The sequence below is a fragment of the Scatophagus argus genome, chromosome 12 (genome assembly GCF_020382885.2).
Source record: "Scatophagus argus isolate fScaArg1 chromosome 12, fScaArg1.pri, whole genome shotgun sequence".
Classification (NCBI taxonomy): domain Eukaryota; kingdom Metazoa; phylum Chordata; class Actinopteri; family Scatophagidae; genus Scatophagus; species Scatophagus argus.
The window spans coordinates 12,851,116-12,871,968 of record NC_058504.1 but is presented as its reverse complement, the minus strand read 5'-3'; positions in this window follow the sequence as shown (position 1 = coordinate 12,871,968).

Here is a 20,853-nt window from a genome sequence, read left to right as displayed (position 1 = left end):
CATGTGTGTGTAATAGAGGTGGGGGGGGGGGTTGGCCTCATACATCAGGGACAGTTATCTTGGCTCCAAGTGTAGGCTTATTCTTTTCAACATTGTACTTTCAAATCACACACACACACACACACACAGAAAGAGAGAGGGAGAGAGACCTCTGCACAACTGGACAGGGTTGAGCTGGGTTGGGTAGGGGTACTGTGGTTGAATGCCTTTCCAGTCATGCTCCATAGACAAGCCTCTGGCCTTCTTTCCTACTACTGGCTCTCTGTCTTTGCACCTGTGTCTGGGTGCTTTTTTTTTCTTTTTTTTTTTTTGCTGCTCACCGCACTGCTGCAAGGGACACAAGTGTAAATGTTGTGGAGAGGGATTTGAACCACATTCTGGTGATGAGGTATGGGCCCGTCTGGTACTCTTAAGCCCAGATGGAGGGGTTCAGAACACGGACTGCAGCACATCTCGGTGCAATGCTGAAGAAGGAAATAGTCGGAGAGAAGAACCTATAACTCCATTCACATACTGCATGCAAAGGCCTGATATAACAGTAGTAGTAGATTTGTAGATAGTAGATTTTCCAAAAGGATCTTGATGCTGAGATAATCTTACTCCCGTTGTAAATCTCTAAAATTTATGTTACACAGAGATTCTTCTGGGAAGCAAGACTTAGTGCATCTGGCTCAGTAGTATGAACATAAGTTTTGGTTGAAATACGAAAAGAAAATAAAGGACAAAATTAAATTGTGCTCAATTCACATCTGGAGTCATACAATAACATATTGTTGCCCAAACATTCAGACATTAACTGTAGCTGTGACTGGTTCCTTGCCAACCAAAGCTGTACCTACAGCAAGTTTTGGAAATGACTGCTCCTTCAATGGATGGATGGATAGACAGATTGCTGGATACTTTATTGATCCAGATGGAAAATTTGTATCAGATGGAGTTGGTGACGGTAGACTTTTGATAAGTGATTCAGTTTTTCATTCATGCAACTAAAATGTTACCTGAGTGTGGGCACATGTGCCTTATCCAAAAAATAACAAATTAAGAAAGTTAGTCTTTAAACCAACCAGGCCTTTTCTTCCCCTCCCTCTCTCCCCTTCTGTCACCCCACTCGTTCTCATTCGTTTTCTGTCCTCCCTATCTGTCTCTTTAATCTCCCCGGCTGTTATTTTTTTTTTATCTGCTCACTCTGTCCCTCCCTCTGTTTGCAGCCAGCATATTGATTGCCCATGTCTTTGCCTCTGCAGCTTCTGCCTATTGATCCTTAGGTAAGACACACACACAAACTTGTGAGCACACACATCCTTGCATACGTGGATGTCCCTTTCCAGTCCCCTCCACCATCAAATGCCATCTTATTTTCATGCGGACGAAGACTGACACGCACACATTATTCGTAAATGTACATGTGCACAAGCGCACACACAGAGAGGCACACAAACACACAAGATATCTATTTTTTGCATATACCCTGTGTTGTGTTGAATAGACTTGGCATTGATGGACGTTATGCCTTTGTGCTCCTCTCTCGACTCATTAAAGTGAATGAAAGCCGTGTGTGTGTTTGTGTGTCTGGGGCCCTGTAGCTGCTGTAGGTCTGGGCCCAGTACCTTTCTCCGTGTCTCTCTCTCTCTCTCTCTCTCTCTCTCTCTCTCTGTGTCTCTCTCTTTCTCTTTGACTGGGCCTGCAGGCTTCTTCATCCAGGGAGCATGGTCAATATGGCCATTCTGTCTAGCAATTAACATCGATCAGTGCTCGTCAATACCGTCAGCACCCAGACAAAGACCCAGGGTGCATTGCGTGTGCTTCCCCTTTCTCTATCACAGTCCAACAAATCCCCAAACAGCACTCTCATTATATGAGGGCATTCTGGCCTGACCCCAAGGTCACTGTGGAGGAGAGGCGTGGTGTGCTGGACTCTATGTTATGGGTGACCGGATTGGAACCTAGTGCAGAGCTTGGAGCATTTTGATCCACGGGCCAGTTGTTGACTCATTATGACACTTGTGTTTGTGTGTGCAGAGGTTTGGGTGAGGGGTTGAGTTTAGTTATACCACGGTTTGTATACAGGCAAAGACAAGTTGGCAGACAGGTGATATCACCCCCCCCCCCTTGCTGTGTGCACCAAAATGTTGGACAGTGTGAAAACTTTGAACAGTGTAAATGCAATCCATCATTTTGGTGACACGCTGCATAGATTTGGAGTTCTTAGATGTGTCAAGTGCAGTGGATTGTGTCCAATTAGCTTTGTCTATAAGGTATGGGCTGTATATGTTTGGATGGCAGGAGGGACCAGAGAAGCAGGTCTGTGTATATGTGGGATCTCTGAAGAGAGAGAGGCTTTTGGCTTTGATTAATACCTGCAGACATGGACCTTAAACTTCAAATCAGATGCTGAGATGTCAGCCTAACATTGGTTTCTGGGATAGATATCCTTACTCTGTTAATCATGGGCCAAATTTAAACTGTTCCCCAATGTGTAAATGTATGAGACATTTAATAAAGGCCTTTTGATGACAAGGGGGCCCATGGAAAGTCAAGGAATGTGTACAGTGTGCTGGGCTTTGAAATGAGAACCTGTTCGCCACTTGTCCGCGTCTGGGAGATGAGAGAATCGACAGCTGCAACTAAGTAAGAGCAGGAATTAATTAGCGGAGAGCCGTTTGTGCGATAGTGAACTGTGGTTGAGATGAAGAGAAAAGCAAAATATTGTTTTTATTAGCAGCGATGTTGGTGGTGCACAGCCTGCTCCCTTCTCTCCTTTAGCAGGATTAACCCAGTGAATATGAACGTTTACTCTCTGCCCTCCCAGAATCCATTGCAGCTGTTGTCTCTATACATAGCCCAGCTGAAGCACTGGAATAACTTTACTTTGACACTTTCAAGTTGGAGGGTTTGATGCTGCTTTGGACTCGTGTCAGGATAATTACTCATGCAATCTAGCCTGTCACTGTTAGGCCAAAGCCTGGTTTTGTAGACTGAATCGTGCCCAGGTAGTCATGTTCTTTGGACTACACTTTCTTAGAGGGATATATGGTACGATTTTCATTATCAAAGTTATTCAGTGGCTTTGCTGTCATTGTTGTGAATGATGTTTGCCAAAGTATTTAATAATATAAAACATCTGTGCCTTTCAGATTAACCAAGTGCATAATACTGACCTTTGATTCAAGAACATATGCAATCCAGCAGCATCTCCACTCCTTGCCATCTGGCAAGACTGCTTGTTGAAGTTTGGACACTGTGCATTGATGAAGTGGTATGTAAAAAACATAAAGACATCAAACCTGGAAGGCATCTTCATGCACCTGGTTCATATATCAGCATCATCAGAAACTCATGACAGAACCTCAACCAGGGGCCAAGAACTGCTGACGATCCCATTAAATTAAACCAAAAAGAGAAATTAATTTCAACAACAACAACAGGAACCATATGAGTGTTTGACTTGACATTCGGATGCACAAAACTAAACACCTACTAAGATGAGATAACACTATGCAGTCAACATAAAAAGTTTTCTGTGATGGACATTTACTGCCAGCGTGGTGCTTCATCCTGTCTGACACTGATTGGCAGAGAAGAAGAAGAAGATGTTAATTGCTTTTGACCAATGAGGTTTTACATAAATATGCAACGCTCAGCAACTGGTGAGATGTTTGTTTAATTATGGTCCTTGTGGTTGTGTGTGTTTGGTTGAGAGAGAGTGTCATGACCCTCAGTGACAGACTGTGCATAGCTGAGTGTGTTGGGTTTGTGGCTATAGTGTGAATGGTTACGAGTACCTGCACAGATTGTGTCAACATGGGTATGTATAAGGTTGTGTAGCTGTGTGTCTCTTGGCTGCAATGTGCATATGTGTGTGTGTGTCTGAGAGAGTCTGAAAGAGAGTGTTATCCGGGGCTGTCCATGCATAATGATGTGAACTGCAGCTGTGGCTTGTGTTGGACACTGATCTGGATTTTTTTTTTTTTTCATTTCTGTTTCATGTTCAGGTGCTCAGTGATGGAATCCATGATCATGGTAACCTTCAGTCCTGTCATCTTTTCTGTTCATCTCTTCCACACTCCTTCGTTCCTCCCACTCTCCACTCTTCCGTAAGTCCTCTTTACTGTCCGTTGTGCTGCTTCTGCTCCCTCTCACTGTGTCCATTTGTTTCATTCTGTTTTTTCCTTCTCCCTGCCCCTTTAGCCTTGCCACCGGGCAGAGGAGGAACTGTAATGTTTATGAAACCCTTTAATGTGCTATGTAATTACCCTGGCAACACATCCCATCATTACTCATGCCAATAAAGCCCCTTCGAATTGACATGTCAAAGAAGAGACAGAAAGAGAGAGACACACACACTTTCCACCCCCCCACCCCCCCATTAATCTCTCGTCCTTTCTTTTCTTTGCTCATTCTCCATTTGTTCATCTGTATTTTGTCATTTCTTTCATTCTTTCCATCTTGAGCTCCTTCCTCTCCCTCTGCATCTCCTTCTTTCCTGCTCGCTGTGACTTCTGCCAGATGCCCAGGTGGTGGTCAATTACAGCAAAACTCTTTTTGGAATAACAAAAGCATTCTTAAACTTGCTCCACTGAGCCTATTTTAGGAAGACTTTTCTGTATGTTGGAAGAGGGGTGAATGGGCTTGGAGGAGGAGGAGGAGGAGGAGGAAGAAGAAGAAGAAGAAGACAGAATTGCAAAAAATAACATTTACTGAGAGAATGTTCAATGAGGATTAAAAAAAATAGGCAGGCAGTAGTCTGAACGAAGCATTCTTTAAACAAATTGTTGTGAGTAAGGCAGAAAGTCTTGCTTAGGCTAAAACTTCCATATGCAATTAACACATACTCTGAGGGTTTTACAGCAATCCCTCCCTTTTCAGCACACCCACCCATGCTAGTCCTCCGGTCACTTTACCTCCCACTTAGACAGCTGGGGCTCTGGCCCTTCTTATGTTAGCGCTTATGCTAAGTCCCCTAGCTTGTCTATGCCTTTATTGGGAATACTCAAACCTCATTTGCTGCTGTAACATCGAGCTTTTACTCTAATACCCTTTGCCCACCTCTGTTCTTCTGCAGCTGTAATCACTCATTCTTCCTCTATCCTGGTAAAATCCTCATTTGTAAGACAAATATTATAACAAATTAAGCAGCAAAACAATGGGTGGGTGTCTGCCTGACGTCAGCCTGCATTTCATTAGCAATCGCTAGGCTAACGCGTTCCATATGGAGGAGCCTGCAGGGTAGCCCCCTGCTGCCCAGCCCCAGCCTAGCCCAGCCCAGCATGGCCCAGCTCAACTTGGTTGCCACGGTCTGCCCCCACCCTCAGTCTCAGTCAGCCCCCAGTTTGGACCCCATCCGGGCCCCCGCCATTATGTCATCTTTAATTTGGACTTGTCACACATCACCTGACACCTACCCCCGTCATGCTGTAACCTTTTGTCCTGCTGGAGCGAAAAAGCACTCCGGAGGCTTTCTCCCTCTCCCTTTCTCTCCCACTTTGCCTGTTGTTTTATTCTCCCTTTTCTTCTCATTCTTTCTCGTTCTCTCACGCTCTTTCCCCCTCGCTCACACTCTCTCTGTTGGCTTCTATCACTTTCTCCCTTCCTCTCATCAGCCTCTTACTCTATGAAAACTCACCTGCCTTTCTTCTGTGCCCTTTGTCATTCAGACTTAGGTTAGATATTTGGGTTATTATGTGTGTGTGCGTGTGTGTGTGTGTGTGTGTGTTGCGAGCAGAGGAAATGACCAAAAAAGATTCAGACAGGAATCTGATGACACGTCTCTTCAGTCACCCATTGCCCTTTTCCCAGACCCCCGACAGATCAGCTGAATGACAGAGATGTATGGGAAGTGACAGTCAGAGGGAAAGTAAAGCATTCTGGAAAGAGCTAAATTATAGCACATGACAGGATTCTGGAGTCAGACTTGTGTGTTGGAGAGGGCTTTGGACTTCTTGAGCGCAGCAGGACCATGGGGCTGTCTCCTGTGATGGAAATATGGAATGTGACTGATCCCTGGAATTTGATAGAAGAAGAAGAACAGAAATGTAAGTATGAAGTAAAAGATCAGAGGAAACAAGAAGATAAGAAAAGGATTCATGATAACAAGCATAAGTTTATGCCTAAAATGTGTTCTGAGACAGAGGCGTGTGTGCATGTGCACCACAGGTGTGGGATGTGTGCAGGTGCTGTGAGCATGGAGCCTGGTATGTGTGTGTTTGAACGCATGCTCTTTCCAGCAATTGTATCTATGTGTATAATCATGTGCGTGTGTTTTTTATGGCCCGTGTACACCAGCATGTGTGTGTGAGTGTGGGTTGCTGTGCACACCCAAGTGAGTTGCTGGGTGTCTCTGGTAGCCATCTCTCATCACTGCTCTGTTCCACCAGGTCTCTGTTGTTGGCTTCACTCTCTCCTGTTCTTCTGTGCTGCTGTATGATTTGTGTTCAACTCTGTTCTGTTCTATTGATGGAAATATGACTAACTACAACACTTGTAAAAAGCTTTGCCAATGTATATTTTATGATACAGATAATCATTTTTTGGCTTTGACTGGTTTGAGACTCAAAGTTTAGCTGCTGGATGATTAAACTTCTGATAAATTCATGAGTTTTGAAAGCCTATTTTTATATCTTGTAAGTCATAATAACTCCCCTTTGCTTTTGCAATAAAAAACAAAAATGAATGAATCAAGTAGTGACAGCTGGTAGACAACCATTTGGTTAAATTATTCTCCTCAGCTCAATAGGCTGTATTCAGCTTAGTTGGAGGAAAATGATTTTTATTATGAGGGAACTATTTTGGACCCAAATGATCTGTGGAGAACTGCACTGACCGAAGTGAAAAGAAACTTCAGAGACTATAAATACAAACCAAACCGCTACATATTGGATGAAAGACTGAAAATGGAAGAGAACAGGCTAACTCATATTATACACTACTAAATTATGTTCATCTAATTTTTTTGTATTGTGCAAATAAAAAAAGTCCCATGCATATTCAAATGGTGCACAGCAATTAAGAAGCTTTTCCTTTATTCAAGCCTCATAGTTGTATGAGTACTCAACAAGGCCTAACATCTGTGCTAAACTTATCATCGTAAGTGTGTAATTAACATGATATCAGTATTTCATTCTTTAATAACATAGCTAACATTAATACCAGTATAATGCGACAAAGAGGATTTAGTCTTCTGTCAGTTCAGATTCTTCACTCAAGGTTCGCTTCCTACTTCCCTGAAAATGGAACTTCGGGTGGTTGGGTTGAATACAATATGGTTCATTTACGATATTTGCCTCTTAAAAGGAAACTTTTCCACATTTTATATGGATGTCTACTCAGTGTTGATGGTAAGTGAAGTTGACTGAAGCAATATATTCCTCAGTGTGTGTTATATCAACCAAGAAATGCATTGCACCCGAGCTTCTGAGCTTCCCAAGTCTACTGAACAATCTAACTGCTGGATGCTAATCAGAGTTACACAACACGGCCAAGCAAATGAATTCCTGCAGCCTGACTTCTTTTTCACATATAACTACATTGTTACCTTCAGGGCCTGTCTATCACGTAAATTTATATACAGCAGCAACACACACACATACACACAGGCAAGGATCAGAATGAGCTTTCGTACAACAACAAAGTTCACAGTAGCTGATCCAGCATTGCAGTATGAAGTACAAAAGTCATCATGAAAAAACAGTCACCAGAAAAAAAGTGAGTAACCTGGTTGATGGTTGCTCACTTTATTCAGTTGTCTTCAAATGAGGCTTGGCTTCACATTTTCTCTTGACTGGCTCTCAGTATCACAACATTAATCCAACATTCTGCGGGAGTACAACATCTAGCCACATTAGCTGTGCAGTATGCTAAAGCCAAGTTCAATAGGCTAGCCTACAAAATAAACAGTATAACATGCACGTAATTAACTGGTGAAATATCCCCCCATTGTAGAATAACCAACTGACGGACTGAGCCTCTTCTACTGGTGAGTAAAAGACTGTAGGATACAGTATGTGCTGTTCTGGTGGGTCTGCGTGACTCGCTGCAATCTTGATAATTTAGCACAGTAGCAGTGGTAGTCAGTGTTCTCTACTTTTTTGTCATCATCTCATCAAACTGCTGACATCACCCATCCTCCGTCTATCTGCTCAGCTCAATTGACGAGAGGTTGATGTCATGCTGCAGTAAAGTGTAATCGAGTGCGGTTGTACCAGAGTAATCCTCAGATAGTTGGGATAGATGAAGACTTTTGTGGTGGTTCTTGCAGCCAACAACAGAGCAATTCGCACGCTTGGTCCTCATTGCTCATATCCTATTGCTTGGTTCCATGAGTTAATGTGGCCACAGCCTTGCTCTTCACACATCTTCTGTACTCATATATTTCAATGCCATTTTCACTGTTGGAAATGTAGCTAGTTTTGAGTGACAACACATCCCTTGGCTACCCAGAGGAGGAGACTTCTTTATCACCAGCTATGTTACAGAAGAGATTTTGCAGCAGGAAAACTCAGCTTTCTCAGTCAATATAGAAAGGCAATGGGGAATTCGTTGCTTCAGTTGACTATAGTCACCATCAACTCAAATTGGACATCCACATAAAATATGGTTATTTTTCCTTTAAGTGACAAAGATCATATTTGAACTGTGTACAACCACCTGAAGGCTGAAGTTCCATTTCCATCTGCTGAGGAAGCCCATGAAGTGTGGCAAGTGGAACCTTGAGTTCAGATTTTTTGGTAAGACTATATGAGCCAGAGAGTTTGTAGAGATGTGTTTTCACCGCATGAGTGACACTGACTTTGGAGACGTGTAGAAACTACATTGAGGCGACAGTGCTGTGTGTGTCTTCTGTGATGAAGACCTACTAACACATGAAGTTTTTCACCTTTGTTTTCATTCTGCAGTGAAACTGAGACACCATGCCAACATAGTGGAATCGTAGCGCTTGAGTTCTGTTTTCAACCAATAAATGTCACATGATGCGAGCTGTACTTTCAGCACGTAGCTAAAATCACAATGCTTGCACATTCAAAGTAGTGAGGCTGGCTAATAAAATGACAGTGGTGGAGTGGTAAATACCAGAATGACAACATCAGACGTTTGTTCAGTAGGTTTGGAGTGTCTGGTTGCGCGGTATGCTCAGTAGCAGTGTGTTTTCAGTGGCTGTGTCGCATGTGTGTGTTTGAAAGCATGGTTTGTTCATATGAGTGCAGTTTACAATGAGAGTGCATGTACATGTGTGCAAACCACGTCAGTAACTTATGCGTCCATTTTGTGAGTGTGTGTGTGTGTGTGTGTGTGTTGGCCCTCTGTGGGGTTGTTGGTTGCTCATGCTGGTTGGAAGTTTATGATCAGTATTTTCCGGCTTGCATGACTTAGCGTGTGAAAATCCATTCACACCCAACACAAACACACACACACACACACACGGTGTAGATCTTGATGATATTCCATGGTGTGTCTGTTACTGTATGGTACTCTTGGTAGCGGTGCAGTGTGCTGGGAGTCAGGGTGCGTATGTGTAACTTTGTGTGTTTGTGAGTGCAGCTGCATGTCGGTGTGTGTGGAATGAGTGTAAAAGACATCAGACACCACCGTTAATGGACTTAATCAATGACAGATGAAATTCCTGTTGTTTTTCTCACCGCAGCACTGTCTGCTCCAATAGAAACAAGGCACAGAATGTGCAGAGAGACTGATGGGGACGACTGAGGTTGGAAATCTCACTTAAGCTCTCAGTCACCATACACACATACACACACACACACACTCATGAGAATGGCAAAGAACGGTTCTACATTGGCACAGACCTGTTTGCATTTTGCTCCACCACAGAGTTTACGAATTGCATGAAATATGCATATTACAAATAAACTATGCATACACTGGTCTTTGACTCTGTTACACACATATGTCCACACAAGCTCACTCACACACACACACACACACACACACACTTGCCAAAGTCCTTTCTGTGCTCCAGCTGGGGACCCAGCTGCAGTGATGTCATTGCTTGCTGCCACTTTGCTGATTGTGACTCTTATTGAAAGCAGAGCACTTTGATTCAGTTTCAAGAGCGCTCAGTGTGCACAAGCGAGCACATACACACACACACACACACACACACACAACACACACACACACAACACGCAACTGCTAAAATAGATTGCACCCATTACGCTGCACATACGTGCACATATGGCTCATACAATTAGCATATTTTTTGTGCACACACTCAGGTACACACACACACACACACACACAGTGCTTAAAGGTCAGATCATAGTGTCCACATAATTTTAAAAGTGCTTTTCCAAAGTAGACAAACAGCTTGAATACTCAGGAGATGAGATGGAAAGCAAGACGAGTGGGGAGGGAAGCAAAAAGGTTGTGCTCCTGACAACTTGATCCAGAAAAAGAAGAAAGAAAAAAAGCTAGAGGGATGGAAACGCAGCATTGACAGTTTGCTTTGAGAGCAGAGATAAGAGAGATGAAGTTACGCAATGAGGGAATGTCTCCTTTGCCTCTCCAAGCTATCCACAAATACATCCATCTCCCTCACATGTGTAAGTTTATGCACACAAACACCTACCACACAGCGTGCTGACAAACACACTCTCATAACTGTGTACAGATTTAGGTACAGACACCAAATAATCTTTGCCAGCACTTTTTTTAAACTATCAAGATCTGATATAAAACATCATTCTGCTCTTAACCTCCCCAACAGACACACATGCACACACACTGACAAAATCAGTTACAAGGCTCTGTGAAATTCCTGCCAGTGTAAAATGCTGCAAACATATGAGAACAGTTCTGAACAGTTTCCCCATATTATGGTCCATCTGGAATAGTCCCAGCACCCCCCTTTTCCTTCTGCGCTGGCCTTCGTTCTGTGTCCTCAGTGCCAGTGGCACGATCTCAAGTTCTCAACCCTCCATCACCTCCTTCACTGCCCCCACCCGAGACCCTTCTACCCATTCATGTCCTGAGACTTTATTCTTTTGCCTCTTTCTAAACCTTTTTGCCTTGTCCCCTTCACTGTCCCCCCGTTCTCTCCCATCTCCCCCTCCTCTCTCCTCTGCCTTGTATACACTCGTCTGTTGGCATGTCCTCTGTCTTTCCAGCCTTTGAAGGCTTTTCAGGCTGCTAATAAAAGACAGGTCCCCACCACAACAAAAGGGCTCAGCGCTGCCTTTGAATAAACAGTTTATTTCACTTTTTTTTTCCTCCCCATCAACCCCCCTCCCCCCATGCACCCACCCTCTGTGTTTTTTTTTTCACTCTTGGCTAAGGGGGAAGTATGTGCACTTGCTATGTTTTTTTTCCATGTGATCACAATGCTCTGGAACAGATTAACAGAAGATGAGGGAGGGAAAGAGAGGGATGAAAAAGAGCGGAAGAAGAAACAGAAACAGAGAGCAGGTAACTGTGGTAACCTTGGCCTTCAGAGTAGATAGGCAGTCTGTATGTGGGTGTACATGTGTGTGTGCATCAGTCGGTCAGTCAGTCTGGTTGTTTGTATCTCCATGCTTACTTGGACTGCTCTGCTTGGGGGTGGGACACATGCTCTCCTCCCATCTCAGCATCTTATCTTCCGAGTAGTGCAGCACACACTCCTACAAGCACCTGTAGTCTGCACTTGAAGGTAAACTCCCCAAACCACATTAGGCCTGTGTACACTGGCAACACCTGGGTTTTCCCAGGGGGGATTCAAATAAACATCTAGTTGAAGAGAGACCTGTTTTGTTGGATAAACTGGAACAACCTGGCTTTGAATCTGAGCGTAATCCACCACATCCAGGGGAATCACGTCAAAGTTAAGTTGACAATTTGTCCTGTTTACATGTGTAGAAATATTCCTCTGGCGAGAAATGAAGGCATATTTGAAAAAGCATATTTTCGCCCTCTACCCCCCCGACCAAATGTAAATAAGTTCTCAGTTTGTTGGACCTGGACCCAGTGCGTCCCTGCTAGCTGGAAAGACACTCTGCTACTGAACGGAGCCCCAATGGCCCAGCCAAAAGCAGACTGGGCAGAGCAGAACGCTCCCTCCAGCATACCTGGACAAACATAAATACAGCTCTAAATATTTGAAATGTAAATGTAAAGTAAAACAGACACTTATACAAACTCAACGTGGATGAAAATCGTGCGGAAGATACATTTATTAAGCACTTGAAATGTGTGTTTTTAAGTGAATTCAGCTATTTTCTTGCCCGGGTTTGTTTCCCTGTTTCATCCCAACCCACACAAGCCACAACCAAACGCTGCGCCGAACCAAACCACAGCTTGCACCTCGACATCCACCAGCTAACACTCTCACTCTCCCACAACCTTTGGCTCTTTTTTGGCTATTTTTTTCTTCTTGTTCCCCCACCTCTTGTCCCTATGTCCTCTTCTGTTGTTTGCCTACCTTTTGCCTTCCTACTCCCTCGTCTCTTTCACTCTTTCACTCTCTTTTTTGTGTTACTGGCAGGCTGTGTTGCCGCAGCCCCAGAGCTCAAAATAAATAAATGGTCATTTTTCGGCCTCTTTCTCTTGAATGAAGAATAACAGCAAGAGGAGCCTGTGTGTAAAGGTTTGTGTTAACTTTGTTAGTATGGGTGTGTATTCACGTGCAAGCGTGTGCATATCTGTGTACATATGTGTATGTGTGCAAACCACAGGCTTATTGGAGCTATTATAGAGCTGGCTGAGCAGCACAGCATAGCAGCACCAGATGGGCAACAAGAAGTAGACACATAGCATGTAGACACACAGTTCACACACACACACACACACACACACACACACATGCACACACTTCATACGTACATAAAACACAAACTTTTTACACAGACACATGGAGCACATTAATACAGACAGATGACAGATGGAATAATAATACATAGAGTACACATGTGCATAAACAGACTTTGAAATGTGTGCAAACAAATTGATTACACACACATACACTTGCACACAGCTGGCATGCACAGCTCCCACACACACTTGGAGCCCCACGATGCTACAGATGAATGATGAACGGAGTGAAAGTGAGGATGGGTGACACCAGAGAGCATCCCTTCATCTCTGTCTCTCAGCTAATCCCTCTCTCCTCTCATCCATTACGTCACTCTGCCCCTCGCCAGACTTCAACCCCCCCACCCCCACCAAAACCTTCATCCCGCTCTGTGCGTCAATTGCCTACTCTTTCCTATTCCCATTTGCCTATTTTCCTCTATGAGATCCATCTCTTTCTTGCTCCTTCCTCTACCCCCACTCTTTTGTATGGTTTTAATTTTTTTCCTTTAAAAAAACAGAAATTTAGTTTATGTTTTCAGTTTTTGCTGTGACATACTGTAGACTGACTGTCTTGTGTCATGCAGAGTTGTGGAAAAAAGTACTCAAATCCAAAGTTTTCAAAATGTTAACCTAAGAAAAAGCACAGCAGTAGAATCAAAAGTATCAAAAGTGAAAACATGGATGTGATGGGGCCTTTTCAAATACAATTTTATTAAATATAAGCTATTTTTATTTCTAATTCACTACTGTGCAAGCAGCATTTTCATACTTTAGGTGGTTGAGGTGGACCAAATTTGATCTTCTTTTTAAACATTTGGGTTGTTAAACCTATGACAACACATCATATTTTATAAGGTGGTGGCAGTGTTGGAGAGCAATGGTTTTATATAGTATAGTATAATATTTCAGTTAGTTTAACTACATTCATATTTACATAGTGATTCAAGTAGTTAATTTTTTGTAATTACCTACTGAAACTACAAATGATTCTGGGCCATAAAATGAAAGGTTTAAATTTCTTTCTTTTTTTTCTTTGTTTACCATTGCTTCTCTACTGTAATTGAACCCCCTTTGATCAGCCCCACCCCCTTTGTATTTCATCGTGACTATTGTGAAGGCATGCCCGGGCAACGCGTTCATCAGGCAGCCACCACCACACACTTTACTTTTGCGTAGTGTTTAGGACAGGTTTAGATTTCATGGGTGTTCCAGGAGGCTGAATCGTCAACTCAGCTGTGAAACAAAAATGTAACTGGCTGTAGTTTTTAATGTTCTCAATTGATCTGAATTGTTTATAGTATTGATACTGACTGTTGATAATTATTAACTTTTTTTAAGAAGTTGCTGCATGTGTTCTGGAAGTTACCTGACTAACTGAGTAGTCCTGCTCAGTGCAATACACCAAGACTGTAGTTTGTATAAAGCAGCTGAACAGAACAGACATTTCTTGTATTTTCCCATGATTATTGTGGTTTATCTATTTATTTATTTATTCTTGTTTGTTTGCTTGTTAATGTAGGACCTGTGAACAAGTGACAAGTGAACACTTTTTGCTATAAACTCAAGTTATTTGCATTTTGCATCTGGCATGTGACGTCTTTTACTGTATTTTGTTACAATTTCCTATCATACATACGATGTGAATTTGATCATGTTTTTTACAAAGTGGTTTGAACACATTTCTTAAACAAACTTCCCTAAAGTAGCTTTGTTGTAATTCAGCTTCCTCTCTGTTGAGGTAATTGGTAGTTTGCAAAGCTGTAAGCTTTAAAGTAACTAAATAGATCTGTCAAGTAAATGTAGACAAGCAAAAACTGTATCAGTCTACTCTATGGAGCAGTGGAGTAGGAGTATAAATGGACATGAAATTGAAATACTCAAGCAAGTACGTCTTCATACTGTGGTAAAGTACTTGAGTAGTTATTACAGCAGTTGCCACATGCATCCTCCGACCTGCACATTTATGTGTATTTATGAATCGTGTTAGAAACTTTAAAGCGTAACCTTTCCTCCTTCCTAAATTGTGCTACATTGTCCTACATTTCTGCATTTTTCTACTTTCTTCTCATTTCTATCATTTGAATCAGCTGTATACTTCATTGCAACCCGTCTGTCAAATTTCCAGCCTCCAGCATTGCTTTCAAAACCACACTTCTCGGAATGTATTTTTTATTCTCTCCACATCTGTGCATTACACCTTACTTAGCATCAGGGATAACCTGTCCAAAATCCTGTTTCCCAGTGTTTTGAATCCCACAAAACATTACAGTTCTCACTTATCTGCTTCCCAGGAGTCAAAGCGACTTGTCTAGAATTTCCTCTTTTCCCTGCAATGTTCCATTTGCATCTCCCTCTTGGCCAGCAGGAATTTACTACAAGCTCCAATGTTATCCCTAACGTTCTTCCTTTTGTCATCCATCAGGCTAGGCAAAGTTATTGGAACGTTGCAGTCGTGTTTCCCGTGGCGTGGATGCGGCCGGCGGCCACGTTCTTGGGGTTGCAGTAAAACAAGCGTCTAATGACACCCCCTTTAACCACAGCAAAGGGGGGCACGCGTCACCAGCACTAACCCAGGAAATGCTTTGGTTGGCCACAGGGTAATTGGGACTGTCCCATGTAATTTGGGCAGAGAGGCAGGCAAGTTTGGCCGGTACTCCTGCACTTGTCTCTCCCTGGCTGTTGGTCAACCACACAGCCCCACAGAAATGACAAAGGGATGGAGGGAGGGAGGAAGAGAGATGGAGGAGATACAGTACTGAAAACAGATAAGGTTGGGTTGGGGGAAACTGTGAGAACAAATGAAGACAGAAAACTGAGAGGCTGCGTGGAAAGAAATCATTGAGTATAAAGCAGAGAGAAACTGTAGAGATTGACGAAGCGGATTAACAGTGTGTGTGTGTGTGCGCGCTTGTGTGTGAAGGAGTGTCACAGCAAGAGCAGAGAAACTGCAGCATGGCGTGTGTATGGTGGGCATTATTTTCCCCACACAGGTTCTCCTACGCTGAGGCAGATGGAAAATAGGAAAGGGGAGCAGGGGGAAATTCAGCTTAGTCAGGTCTTCTGCTCCAACAGTGTGTGTGTGCGTGTGTGCTTGCGTGTGTGTACGTGTGTGTTTTCTCCGTCTGTCAGATCCTCTTCACAAGCACCGCTCACTTTAAACGGGACAGACAGCTCAAAGACTAAAGAGTTCTGTGTGTGCTGGCCTGAAACCACAGGTGTGTGTTTGTGTGCTCACATTTGCACCTACTACATGTATGTGTTTCTGTTTTGGTGAAAGTAGGTTCAAATGTGGTTTTTATGCGTGTGTGTGTGTGTGTCTGTGTGGATTGGCGGGGGGGGGGGGGGCTGTACAGTACAGTATGCATGTGACTGGTTATCAGGTGTCTCTGTGGTGTCTCTGTGTGTGCGTGTACCTGTCTGCATGTGTGTTTGAGTTAAACCCTCCTAAGCGCAACTGCGCACTAGTGTGTAATGTCTCTCGTTGTGTTTGTAGTGGCTGCAGTGCCATACCTGTCTGTCTCCACAGATTTTTCTGTATTAGTGGAATTAGACGGCTTGTTCCGCTTATTGTCTGAGTGCGTGTGTTCTGTCTGCCTATCTGTCTGTGTTTTCATGGCCAGCTTGTGTGTGTTTGTGTGCATGAGCAGAAATATGTCTTTCCGCTTCAGTTTATATGTGTGCGAGCATGCATATATGTGCAAGAATGTGAGTGAGTGTGTGTGTTTGTGTGTGTGTGTGTGTGTGTGTGTGTGTGTGTGTGTGTTGCAGGCTATGGGGTCACTGGCAGGTCCTCATCTCCTCAGACCAGACCAGACGATGAGGAGGGGAGCGGCTCGGTGCAGAGCGCAGCGGCGTGCTGTGTAGCAGTCTCCAATCTGGGACATGGCCTAAGGCTGCAACTAAATGAAAAATGAAACGGCGCAGCAGCGGGGCCTTAAATGTTTGTAAATCGGAGACTGACTAAACCACGCTAAACACAAAAACACACACGGAGCAGACGCTAAACAACAGATCTCCTGCAGAACAGCACCCCCTGACCTGCTTTCCTGGCCCGGTTCTGGCCCAAGTCCAAACCTAGTCAGGTACACACTGAAGGCGATTTCTCCACCAGTGGCATGCCTTGGGTTTATTTTCCTTTTAAAGGCTTCTTTGTTTTCATGATTAATCAGAGTGAAGGGTTCTCAAGCAGGATTCATGACTGCAATTGAATGCATTTTTAACTTCAATAAACAATATATTTAGCAAGTGTTGCTGTTCTTTGCCCCAGATTCTTGCGTAACCGTAATATGCTTAACAAAGCACAGATGCTGCATCAGCCTGGAGACATACATAGGTCCGCCTTAGAAAGGGAGAAAGAGACTTTTGAAGAATGTCCCTACCTTTGGTTCAGCCACAACACACACACACACATCCTCATGCAGTCAGCACCAGAGCCTGGCTGAGCATGAGGGAAACTCTGACCTTTCTCTGGACAATACTGACCTATTAAGTTAGTATCATGTTTTGTTTGTGACATTTGGGCTCGTCTCTCCACATGTGGCTCCTCGAAAGGATTCTGGGTAATGTAGGAATAGGCTTAAAAGAAAACACAGGGGAGGTGTAAAATGCAACGGAACAGAAGATGAGAGGCAAAATGGGAAAGATATACATAGTGAGAAACAAAATGGGGTGAGGTGACATTTTGCGCAAGGGACCAGCAGAAATTTAAGTATTTTTCTGCAGCAGTCGAGCTTCAAGTTGTTTCAATTCAGGAAGGACTCGCCAAATCAAAACAGTTCCAGTATCCCTGCACCAGCAGAGCAGACAAGGCCAAACCTCTGCACAGCTGGGAAAGTCCAATCTGACTCATTTGTGGATTCCATTCAAAGTCTATGCATCCACAGATGGAGAAACACTGCTGCAGTGTAAATAAGACTGGAGTAGTGAAATACAACACCACGCAGCCCGTCCGCTCCTCGCTTCCATTTCAACGGTTAGCCCAATGAACAGTAGCTACCCACCAAACGTCAATCATGGGTGACCCCCGTGCATGACTGACATTCGAAATGGGTTTTCTCCTTTTTTTAAAAAGTGTCTTTAATGTACTCAGAGGGATAACACAGTCTAACAAGAACTTGCTTTAAACAGAGCAGTGAATTCAGTAGAGAGGTGGTGGCGGTTAGCTGAATCATGTTTTAAGATGTATTCACATTTTTCCTGACAGGATGCGGGAGACTATTGAAGTGGCCTTCAGCTGTGGCATCTTCATTCTCAACATAATGAGCATCTCCGCACTCCACACAACGGTTCTCTACATTTATTAACGTGAACGAAAAGGAATTAGCTCTGCATTTCAGCCTTACTTTCATTCATTCATTGTTTTGAGGAAAAAGAAAAAGAGGCTTAAGAAACAGTGACGGCTAGGATCATATACACTTCAGATGACACTCATTCACCCATGTGTATTCCCATCCATCCATCCATCCATCCATCCATGCAGTCCACACTCTTCCTTCTTCACCCCTCTCTTTGCACTCTCATCCCTCCCTCCTGCTCCCTCATTCTCTGCTCTTCCTCTTTCATCTCAGGCCAGACATGCCCAACTGTAGCCAATTAGCATTTTTCTGCCTTTCCTTTTCTCTTTCACTCCCCCCTTCTTTTCCCCTCCATTTTTTTTGCCCTCTCTTCTCTCCTCTCTCTGTTTGTTGTGTAAATTAGATTTGGGGGCTCTAGACAGATTTTGTGCTGTTTAAGCGCTCTCTTTTTTTTTTTCCTCCACTCTTTCTCTTAACATGAATAAACCTGCTGGCAATTAAACATTTTGAATCTGGCATGCCCCCATTTATCCCATCTCACCCCGTCTTTCTCTGTCTCCCATCCGCTCTCCCTACTCATTCACCTCTAACCTTCTTTTATCCCTCTCTGTCACTCTCTCTTTCTTCTTGCATTTTCGCTGTGACACTCACATTGTCTCCTGCCTCCTCACCTTTCAACACCTGCTGTACAGGTTGTCCCGTCCTTTGCACTCGTCTGTCCTCTTCCTTCAGTTGTCCACATCTCTCTCTCTCTCTCTCTCTGGGTGGAATAGGGGAATGATTAGTGAGAACACATTCACATTTTCCTTCCATGTGTCGTGCCAGTGAAACGCCCGTGTGCCCGCAGCATTTGGGACAGCTGTGCCAAGGAAGAAGTGGTGTTTGAGTGTATATGCGTGTGTGTGTGTGTGTGTGTGTTTGTATTTGTGTGTGTAGGTTTCCGTGTGTGTGTTAAGGATCAGAAAGGCCAAGGTTTAAAAGCAGCAGAGTGTGATATAATAGGCAGCACTTGCATAACATAAATGTAGCTGGTTGAACAATGTGTGTGGCAGCAGAGTGCATGTGTGTTTTGTGTTTGTGGTCGTGGATGTTGACATGTTCGCTGCACACACAACACAGATGTTTATGTACCAGCCGTGGTTTATCAAGGTGTGTGCAGACGCATGTGAGTGTGTGTAGGCTCTGTGTTTTCAGTCGTGGGAAATCTAATTCTGCTTTCACAGCCCAGATGTGCTGCATGGTGCTATGAAACCCGACCACCCCACCACCACCACCACCACCACCAACTATAGCAGCTCCCTCTCCTCCCTTGTCCTCCAAACCCGCCCCAGAACTCTGCATTAAGACACATGTGGAAACAATTCAGCCAATGCCCTGAGCAGGGTAGCCCTCACACACACACGAACAAACGTATATACACAAACACACACACACGCACACACACAAGATACACACCCATTTCACACTCACTCCTCTCATATACTATGCACAGACATACACACACATACACACACACAGAGCATACGCTCACATGTTACTCTCATCTGTCCCCTATTGAGGTGCTCATTGCAAGGCATTTGACAGTGTGTTAACTCTGCTATGATCCTAAACTGCTATCAGGTTGTCTACACTCAATCAGTAAGTCATGTGTATCCCCGGGATAGCTCAGGGTTTAGGAGGAGGTGAGCAGGGGGCTCCATGTTCAGAACAATATGCGGGGAGTGTGCACATTGTTGGGGATGTTGTATCATTGCATTGCAAGCTACAAATGCTATATTAGCCTGTGATGCCAGTGTGATGTCAGCTGTGTAATTAGGAGATGGAGTTTTACACATATCTAGCTGTCAGTACAGAAGATGGAACAAAAAATACTTCAAACATCATTTATTTTAGATTGAGCAGGTCTTAGGGTAAAAATACAATATGCTCTATCCATTGCTGTAGTTCCCTGAGCTTTGAGTTATTTAGAAAGGGTTGTTTAATTAATCTTATATGTGTGTTGTAGGTCTGTTTATTTTGTATGTCTTTGACCTGATAGAGATCTTACTTTAACCACCTCTGAAATTATATTTTAGCTTTATCTTCGCTGTAGTTAGGACTTTCTGGGATTTGCCTTTAACTTCAGATCTAATTGTCTAATGAACTGTGGTCACTAGCAGGCATTACGAAAGTCTGGGATTCTTCTTTTCTAACTGCCCCTGACTTGTCATGTTGTATCGCTACTGATGTGCAAATTGCTTCTGTTAAGCACAATGAAAAGTGACATAACAAAAACAACACTACATTCCTCATATAAACCTTTCTGTGTGTGTGTGTGTGTGTGTGTGTGTGTCTGTGTGTGTGTGTGCGTGTGTGTTCATCACAACACCCAAAAGCCCTTGTGATGTCACAATGCATTATGGGATACCATTATGGCATTTTTAATTACTTATTATTATGATTGTTGATGCTACTTTTATGAGTGACATCCACCTAACTGAAGTTTGTAGTTTAAGGTGGAGAAGTTTAGCTTCTCCTACATTATCTCACGCTTAACTGACTTGACCTGATATCGCTGGTTTTCATCCATTTTTAACAAGCAAACTGTACAACTGTGAGCATCTCTCTTTTTTTTACAGCAGCTTACAGCATGTTAAAACTTAATATCTTGCTAAAACTACAATGGGTAGAACAGCTGATATGGTAATTAAAAACTGAAAAGACATAGCAAAAACCAAAAAGTTTCCATACACTTGATAATATTCTCTTTACATTACTGAGTTGTGTTCAGACTAACAGGAAT